The 10,330-nt window shown below is 40.2% G+C and overlaps 1 pseudogene; it reads left to right on the top strand.

Annotated features, from left to right (window-relative positions):
- Nucleotides 1-5,624: 5,624 nt before the first annotated feature.
- On the top strand, nucleotides 5,625-6,155 carry LOC126059986 (tropomyosin alpha-3 chain-like; annotated as a pseudogene).
- The last annotated feature ends 4,175 nt before the right edge of the window (nucleotides 6,156-10,330 follow it).

Raw genomic sequence — 10,330 nt, 5'->3', positions numbered from 1 at the left:
TTCTTTTTTATATATACACACGATGGAATACTATGCAACAACAAAGAACAATGATGAACCCACAAAGCACCACAAGTCTTGGATGAATCTGGAGGAGATTATACTGAGTGAAATAAGTCAATCAAAAAAGGACAAATATTGTATCAGACCACTATTATAAAAACCCAAGAAAAAGTTTACACCTAGAAAAACAAGCAAACAAAAAACAATCTGATGGTTACAAGGGAGGGGAGGGGTTGGGAGGGGAAATCACTAACTAGATAGTAGACAAGCGTTAACTTTGGTGACAAGGAAGACAACACACAATATAGGGAAAGTCAACACAACTTGACCAAGTCAAAGTCATAGAAGCTTCCTAGACACATCCAAACACCTTGAGGGACTGAGATGTAAAGGGAAAGGGGGAGAGTGCTAACACATTGGGGGGATTGCAATAAAATATAAAATAAGCTGTGTATAAATTTTTGAATGAGAAACTAATTTGCGCTGTAAACTTTCACCTAAAAAAAAAAAGAAAAAAAAGCACAATAAAATTAAAAAGGAACACAAGAAGAGTAGTATCTTTCAGTAAAATGAATGAGAAACTTGACCAATCCAAGGACATTATATGTTATAAAACGGCTCAAGGATTTAGAGAATTTGCAAATCAGATGAAACTTTATGGAAAACTTTGGATTGTTTTTTGTAAGGTCAGAAATTCTTTATCCAGATTTCCTGCCACTTCTGTGACAAGCGAGTGGTACCTGAAAGAAATTTAATTTGTAATTGTTTGTTATGGATTGAATTGTGCCCCCCCAAAATATGTGTCAACTTGGCTAGGTCAGGATTCCCAGTGTTATATAAAAAATATAGTTGTCCTCTATTTTGTTATCTGATATTATTGTCCTATGTGTTGTAAATTCCACCCTCTATTTTTATGGGGCAGTTCTACTCTGTCCTATAGGGTCGCTATGAGTCAGAATAGACTCGACGGCAACGGGTTTGGATGTTAGAGGCAGGATTAGGGGAAGTTATGTTAATAAGGCAGGACACAATCTTCAGGATTAGGTTGTATCTGTAGCCAATCTCTTTTGAGATATGAAAAAGAGAAGCAAGCAGAGGGAGGGATCTCAGTACCACAAAGCAAGAGAAGCCAGGAATGGAGCATGTTCCTTGGACCTGGAGTCCATGTGCTGAGAAGCTCCTAAACTGGGGGAAGATTGATAAGGACCCTCCCCCAGAGCTGACAAAGAGACAAAGCCTTCCCCGGAGCTGGGGCCCTGAATTCAGCCTTCGAGCATTCTGAACTCTGAGAATAAATTTTTGTTTGTTAAAGCCATCCACTTGTGGTATTTTCTTTATAGCAGCACTAGACAACGAAGACAGAATTTGCTATTGGGAGTGAGGTGCTGCTCTAACAGTTATCTAAAGTGTGGAAGCAGTTTTGAAATTGTGAATAGGTAGAGGCTGAAAGAGTTTTAAAGTGCCCAATAGTAAAAGCCTAGATTGCCTTGAACAGACTGTTGGTGGAATTATAGACATCAAAGACAATTCTGGTGAGGGCTCAGAATAAAGTGAGGATAGCTGTAACACCACAGATGGCACAGACAGTGACAAGCAGCAGCAGAGAAACAGTAGCAAATTGAGGAGACCAGTGCAAGACAGTGCAGGTGTCAACCCATGGAGTGAGAGGGTTAAGCACCTTAGGGCAAGAGGTTTCCTGGCAAAGTGGGGCACCTCTGGGCACTTATCAGCAGAGCTAGACTTGCCAACCCATGAAGCAAGAAAGCTGAGTGCCTTCTGGTCATCTTTACTGGTAGAGTGGGGTGCCTCTAGACACTTATTGGTAGAGCTAAAGAGCTTCTTAACACTTACCCAAACAGGGCAGAGGCTGGGCCAGGCCAAGAGGCCTGAGGATCCAAGGAGCCAAGAGGCCAAGGAATCAGGAAGGAGAAGCTTAAGAGACAAGGAACACAGGAAGCAGAGCTGCCTCGGTCTCAAATGGGTACAACCATGACCTCTGGGGTCTTAAAGGCTGGAACCATGGCCTGCTGGGTCTCAAAGGGTGGGGCCATTTGGTTTTCAAGAGTCAGACCTTCACTAACTCATTTCCAGCATGTAGGGCTGCCGTTCACCAGTGCCAGGAAGATGAGGCTGAATCTGCTGCCCAAAGCTGGGGGGGGGTGGCGGGGGGCTGCCATGCCCAAGATGCAGAAGAACAGGGCCCTCCAGGGCCGAGGGGATAGGGTTGTCACTCAGACGGACTAGGAGAATGGGGCTGCCTAAATCCGAGGGAGCAGAGAGGCCATCCCAGTGGGCCTGGAAGGTGCAGCTGAAGCCCTGGGCCAAGGGGCCTCCATTCAGAATTCAGAGAGTGGTGGCCAACAACCAGAGTCTGGAGGCAGGGCTGTTGCCTAAAAGGTCTCAAAGAGCAGAGGATTATTTTCAAGCCTTGAGAGCTAATGTAATATGTTCTGCTGGGTTTTGGACTCACTTTGGTGTCTGCTATCCCTTCTTTTCCTTGAATTTCTTCCATTTGTAATGGAAATATCTACTTTGTGTCTATTCCACCATCGTGCTTTGAAGAAGATAAGTTGTATTCTAGATTTCAAAGATGAAGGGGAATTTTGCCCCAGGATGAAATTTGGACTTGGCGTTAAGACTTTTGGGACAATATGATGGAGCAAATGTCCTTTACATTTGGCAAGGACATGAATTTTCGAAGGACAAAGGGTAGAATGTTATGGATTGAATTATGCCCCTGCAAAATATGTGTCAACTTGGTTAGACCATGATTCCAGTATCATGTGATTGTCCTCCATTTTATGATCTGATGTTATTATACTATAAATCCTACCCAGTGGAGTCGCTATGAGTTGGAATCATTTTTTTTTTTTTTTAATGATGATATTGAGGCAGGATTAGAGGCAGTTATGGTAATGAGGCAGGATACAATCTACAGGATTAGGTTGTGTCTTGAATCAATCTTTTTTGAGATATAAAAGAATCTAGCATAGAGGAAAAACAAGGCAGTCCCATCAAGTTCTATCTCTCACAGATTTCACTCTCTCTCTCTCTCTATATATAAAAACCCCAGTGCCATCGATATATATTGCTGTTGTTAGGTGCCATTGAGTCAGTTCCAACTCATAAAGACTCTACGTACAACAGAATGAAATACTGCCTGGTCCTGCACCACCCTCACAATCATTGCTATGTTTGAGCCCATTGTTGCAGCCACTGTGTCAATCCATCTCGCTGGGGATCTTCCTCTTTTTTGCTGACCCTCTACTTTACCAAGCATGATGTTCCTCTCCAGGGGCTGGTCCCTTCTGATAACATGTCCAAAGCACATGAGATGAAGTCTCGTTTTCCTTGCTTCCAAGGAGCACTCTGGCTGTATTTCTTCCAAGACATGCTTGCTATTCTGGCAACCCATGGTATATTCAATATTCTTTGCCAACACCATAATTCAAAGGCATCAATTCTTCTTCTGTCTTCCTCGTTCATAGTCCACCTTTTGCATGCATATGGGGCAACTGAAAGTATCACAGCTTGGATCAGGTGTACCTTAGTCCTCAAAGTGACATCATTGATTTTCAACACTTTAAAGAGGTCTTTTGCAGCAGATTTGCCCAATGCAATATGTCATTTGATTTCTTGACTGCTGCTTTAATGGGTGTTGATTGTATATTCAAATAAAATGAAATCTTTGTCAACTTCAATATTTTCTCCGTTTATCCTGATGTTGCTTATTGCTCCATTTGTGAGGATTTTTGTTTTCTTTATGTTGAGGTGGAGTCCATACTGAAGGCTGTAGTCTTTGGTTTTCATCAGTGCTTCATGTCTTCTTTCCTTTCAGCAAGAAAGGCTGTGTCATCTGTATTTTGCGGGTTTTTAATGAGTCTTCCACCAACCCTGAAGCCATGTTCTTCATATAGTCTATGTGTGTGTGTGTGTGTATAAAACATATATATGTATATACATCACTATAAATATATTTATATACATAAAATATAATTATAGATAAGTAACCATGGATGGCCAGAAGAATGAACAAATCTGCCTTGGAAGAAGTACAGCCAGAGTGCTCCTTAGAAGCAAGGATGGTGAGACTGTCTCACATACTTTGGACATGTTATCAGGAGAGATCAGTCCCTGAAGAAGGACATCATGTTTGGTAAAGCAGAAGGTCAGCAAAAAAGAGAAAGACCATCAATGAGATGGATTGAGACAGTGGCTGCAACAATGGGCTCAAGCATAAAAACAATTGTGAGGATCACATAGGTCTGGGCAATGTTTCATTCTGTTGTACATAGTGTTGCTATCAGTCAGAACTGACTCAAGGACACCGAACAACAACAATAACAACAACAACCATGTAGGAAATGTTAGACAGGCTTCAAGAGACTTCAACTGAGAATAAAACAAGCTCATTATCCTCTTCACAAAACTTTAATATTGTCAAACTAAGACAAACAGCCTAGAAGAAAACATCTCTTGAAGTCTAAAATAGCACTAAATGTGAATGCTGCTCCTAATACGACATTTAAAAATGAACCAGGTTGTCACTAACTTCTTTAAAAACAAAACAGAATATTCAGGTAGAAAGTGGCAAACTGTTGATAGCAATCAGTACTGCAACAAAGTGAAATGAGCTTCCCGTAGCTTCCAGGTGTCTTCATGACTAAAATGTCTCTTTAAAATATAAAGTAAAATAATAAAGAGGGAAGGATGCCTCATTTCATTGTTTAGAATATATGTAACTGTAATACTGTAGCACAAAGACCAAATCACTTAATTATACATGTATGGGTGTGTGTGTATACATATATATATTCCTCGATGCACATGTAACCCCATGGTTTTCCTTTTTCTCTTATGCTACAGATGTACATTTTTTTTTTTTACAGATGTACAATATATAATGATTTTTAGAATTTATTATCCCTTCCTTCTTGTTGTAAAATTACCTTTTTTTTTCTCCACTAACTACTTCTACTCTTTCAGATCATCGCCACCATATCAACAGACTTGAAATAGTGAATTAGTTTCTGAAAAATCCTGGGATGGGGGGAGAGATGGAGTGAAATAGATCTCTTATGATACCAGCCAAATATTTTTTAATCAAATAAGATTTTTCATATTCTTGTGTCAAAAGAACTAGAACATCTTGTTGCTACTGCCAAAAAGGGCCAAAAAAATGAAATTAAATAAACTACACACACACATTGCTGTGGAACCTTCGAGTCCATTCCAACTCAAAAAACCAAACCCATTGCGCTCCAGTCGATTCTGACTCATAATGACCCTACAGGACAGAGTAGAACTGCCCCATAGAGTTTCCAGAGTATAACTACCCATAGGGTTTCCAGGGCAGAATTGCCCCATAGTTTCCAGAGTGGAACTGCCCTATAGGGTTTCTATAGGGTTTCCAAGGCTGTAAATCTTTGCAGAAGCCAGCTGCCACATCTTTCACCCATGGAGCAGCTCCAACTGCCCACCTCTCAGTTAGCAGCTGAGCACTTAACCACTGCACCACCAAGGTTCCTTAAAGATAGGACATAGGTACCTAAAATACAGCTTCTCTCATATTTACATTTTATTAATCTCTGAATATTGTGCAACACTGTTAAAAGCTGGAGGAGGCAGAGAAAGCTGCCGATCAGAGCGAGAGAAGCATGAAAGCTATTGAAAACCAGGCCTTAAAAGATGAATGATGGAGCTCCAGGAAATCTAACTCAAAGAAGCCAAACACACTGTAGAAAAGGCAGATTGGAAGTACGAAGAGGTGGCTAGTACATTAGTGATTACTGAAGGGGACTTGGAATGCACAGAGGAGCGAGCTGAACTGGCAGAGTCCAGTGGCTGAGGGATGGACGAGCAGGTCAGACTGACAGACCAGAACCTGAAGTGTCTGAGTGCTGCTGAAGAAAGTACTCTTGAAAAGGCAAATGTGAGGAAGAGATAAAGATTCTTACTGATAAACTCAAGGAGGCAGAGACCCATGTTGAGTTTGCTGAGAGATTGGTAACCAAGCTGGAAAAGACAATTTATAATTTGCAAGATAAACTGAAATGCACCAAAATGCACAAAGGACGCTGGACCAAACTCTGCTTGACCTGAAAGAGATGAAAAGCTTCTCAGTCCTGCCCTGTTGCTGCTCCTTCCTGTGACCCCTTCTCTGCCTGAGGCCATCCAGCTAGAAGCTGACCTTTAAACTGAGGGTTGATCTTTAACTGCAAGATGCTTTCTCTTCTCTGTCCATCCTCCCAGCAATCACATCTTTTTTTTTTTTTTTTCTTCCAAGCTGCCCCTGCCTCTCACCAGAGATTCTGATTGGGCTAAGGGCTGCACACCTTTGGGAACAACAGTTAAGGGAACAGGAGCACAGTGCAAGTGTCTTTGAAACCATATTGTGATGTACACAGTTCGTAATTACCTTTTTTGCTGTAAAACATTCCAAATAACTCCACAGCTCAAAAGCAGCAATCTAATCCCTTTCTTACCTTTGAAAGGTAACTTTTCAACTTACTGCATATTACCCTCTCTATAGAGAAGAGAAAGAAGTATGGGCTTGCCTTACCAAGAGCCGAACATAGCCAAGGGAAAGACTCCACTATGGGAACCCTCATTGCTCTGTACAAAGCACCAGCGAAATGAGAAAGGTGATTGCAGGGGGAGTTAGCAAAAAAGACCTTAAAAAGTGCTGTTCAGGTTTTCAGCTGTAAGGTATGTCGGAGCAAGCTTTTATTTTTTTCATTAGAAATGACCAAACAAATTAATATGATGAGACCTCTGAAGCCAAATCACTGTCCCATCCATTCTCTACCCAACTACTCACAGAATGGATCATGGGCTCCTGTGTTTGAGTGACCACTTATTCGCTTTCCTGCCTCCTTTTTAAAAAGACAGAAGACTACGTTTTTTGCCACTGATTTAGTCATATGAAACTCATCTCGTTACCCTATTCCAAGTCCGAAGCTGCTGTCTCTCCAAGTGCCATCTCAAAGTGCTTTGTATCAGTCCTTTCTGCAGAAATCTTGAATATCTTACGTACTAAACTCTTTTGAAATTTTATATTATTTTAAAATTTCTTTCTTTGGGTTTGGTGTGCCCTGGCCATCTACGGTCTGTAGGCTGGCAGTGTGCTGATCTGTTTAATACTTAATATTAAATTAACAAATTTAATATTGTTAAAATTAAAGTTATCACAGTAGTCAGATGGTGCTTAAAAACCACACTTGTTTTATTAATTAATGTGAAATAGGTCACTATTGTTTATTAATATAAACATTTTACATTATGGATTTTTTCTGTCCTATTTTCAACAGTCCCTAAAACTGTGAGAAGTAAAATGTTAGACACAGTGCACAATTATGTATTGCTGAAAATGCTTTCCAGTGTTCTCAGAAAGTCCACTTATGAGCCCTTAGTGACTAATACACCAAGCAGCAGCACTAAGCTGGGAGATAGGTAGTTCCAGTTAGTTGCCAATGGGTGTGTACTTGTTGTGATTGGTAAGTGTCACCATCTACAAATACTAGTGTCATTGTACTACTGCAGAGACTATTTTGGTGGGTATAATATTCAGCCTTTTATAATTGTTGCTGTCAGGTGCCATCTAGTCAGTTCCTGCTCATAGCAACCCTGCCTGCAGCAGAATAAAACACTGCCCGTACCTGCACCATCCTCACAATTGTTGCTATGTTTGAGTCCATGGTTGCAGCCACAGTGTCAACCCATAATTACGTAATTACTGATTTGTTTTTAAGTAGTAACATTCCAAAATAGAAGATCCATTCTGGTGTCACTCTCATGTTGCTTTAATATGATATCTAATTACTTAAATGCATGTCAGCTCTTCAGTTACTATCATTATAGCAAGTCTTAGTAATAAGCAACGATTACTCAGGGAGATGCGTTTACCTCAGGAGGATGGGAGCATTTGTACTGCTTTCTAAGTGTGTACTCTGCCAGAATGCCTAAATGTACTCACCACTGTTATGATTTTGCAGATAGCTCTGTTTTAAAGATAAAAATGTACCTGGAGGTTTTTTTTTTTTTTTTTTTACCAAAGTAGAAAAAAAAAAAAAGCTTTTTAATAGGTTTCCATGGCTCTTGGGTAAAGGCTTTGACTCTATAGCAATCAGAGTAAAGGTAGAAAGTCCCCCTGAAATCATTACTTCTATTTCCTCCCTTTCACCATATGCTCCAACCTGTGCTCGGCCACTTGCATTCCTGAACTTGGCCTTTTCTCACGCCACCTGAGCTTCCTTTTGCCTAGTATATGTGAGTATCCTTGGTGCTATCAAAACATTAACAATTACAATAACAAAGACTATTTTCTGTTACATTTAGTTTTGAACAGATTTTTCCTACATGTTTCCAAATTTAAACTTAAAGAGGGCAGGAATATTGTATTTATCATCTTTTTTTTTCTCAGAAGTTAGGTTCAGCATATAGTTTGCGTTCAGTAAATGTCTGATGAAATCTGCAGCTCTTTGGGAAACCTCTGACCCTTTCAAACCAGGCTGTTTCTATCATAGTACTATTCCTTGTGTGACCCTTGTTTATTAATAAATTCCTCAATGGTAGGACCCGAAAATAAATCTCTTTTGACCCCCAGAATTTAGCACCTGACATTCATACAGGATACTCAATGGTGAAAAATGACATACCTAATATGTTCTGACAATCCCTGGGTAGAATAAACGGTTAATGAGCTAGGCTGCTAAGCAAAAGGTTGGCGGTTCAAGTCTACCCAGAGGACCCTTGAAAGAAAGACAGGGAGATCTACCTTCAAAAATCAGCCATTGAAAGCCCTCTGGAGCACAGTTCTACTCTGACACACATAGGTTGCCTTGAGTTGGAATCAAACCCATGGAAACTGTTTTTGGTTTTCCTTTTAATGTTACTACAAAAAGATGTAATTGGTGTTAAGGGTATAGGAATTTTTTTTCTTTCCATCTTTTTCCCAAAATTTGACATAAAGTTAGCATTAAATGGAAAGAGATAGTTTAACAAACTCTGTAGGAGATCACCAGTAATGTCTTTAACAAGGAGCCCTGGTGGTGCAATGGCTAAGCACTCGGCTGCTAACCGAAGGTCAGCGGTTTGAACCCACCAGCAGCTCCTACGTAGAAAAGACCTAGCAATCTACCCCGTAAGGATTATAGCCTAGGAAACCCTATGGGACAGTTCTACTCTGTCCTATAGGGTCACTACGAGTTGGAATCAACTCGATAGCACACAGCAATGTCTTTAATTCATGGTCTATCAATATGAAAGAATGAATTCGTAATTGTTGGGACCAGAATAATCTTCTTTAAATCCCCTACTAAAGGATTGGATAACATGGAACTATGCTCATATTGTTGAGATGACACTCTATGAATTATTAAAATACCAGCAGCTCCAAGAAAAGCCATTAATAATGTTTGATGACATATGATCCAATGGTTTTAAAGTATGAAGACACTGATATATGTTCACTTGTGGATACAAAATTATGTGTATTTCTTACGAAGCAATTAAGAGAGAAGATGGTTAATGACAGGGTCTGTATCTGAAAAAAGAAAGGATAGTGGTGGTTCATTGGTAGAATTCTCACCTGCCATGTGTGAGACCAGGGTTCAATTGCCGGCTAATGCACCGTATTTGCAGCCATCACCTGTCAGTGGAAGCTTGCATGTTCCTATGATGCTGATCAGGTTTCAGAGGTACTTCCAGACTAAGAAACTAGGAAGAAAAGTATGGTAATGCACTTCCAAAAATCACTCAATAAAAACCCTGTAGGTCACAATGGGTCGATCTACAACCAATCACGGGGATAGCACAGGATGGGGGAACATTTTATTCCATTGTGCACTGAGTTGCCACGAGTTAGAGCGATCCCACGGCAGCTAACAATCACCACCTTTATATAGTCATTCTCATCTCCTCTATCCCATCCCCACCACCTCTGTCAATTTTCTGTGTGTACGTACACACATATGCATGTGTGCGTACATGTATATACACACATACCTGTATATTATGGAGCTCCATATTATATATATATAACTCACCCAGTACATATATATATATATATACGTGTGTGTGTATATACATATATGAAGCCTTGGTGGCACAGTGGTCAGCTACTAGCCAAAAGGTTGGCAGTTCGAATCCACCAGCCGCTCCTTGGAAATCCTATGGGGCAGTTCTACTCTGTCCTATAGGGTTGCTATGAGTTGAAATCAACTCAGTGAAAACAGGTTTCGTTTGGGTTTTATATATATATGTGTGTGCGTGTGTATGTATATATATATACACACACACATACACGTATATTTATGATTGAATTTCT

The sequence above is a fragment of the Elephas maximus genome, chromosome 16, assembly GCF_024166365.1.
Source record: "Elephas maximus indicus isolate mEleMax1 chromosome 16, mEleMax1 primary haplotype, whole genome shotgun sequence".
NCBI lineage: Eukaryota > Metazoa > Chordata > Mammalia > Proboscidea > Elephantidae > Elephas > Elephas maximus.
The sequence above is the reverse complement of the archived record's forward strand: the minus strand, read 5'-3'. Positions and strand labels throughout refer to the sequence as shown.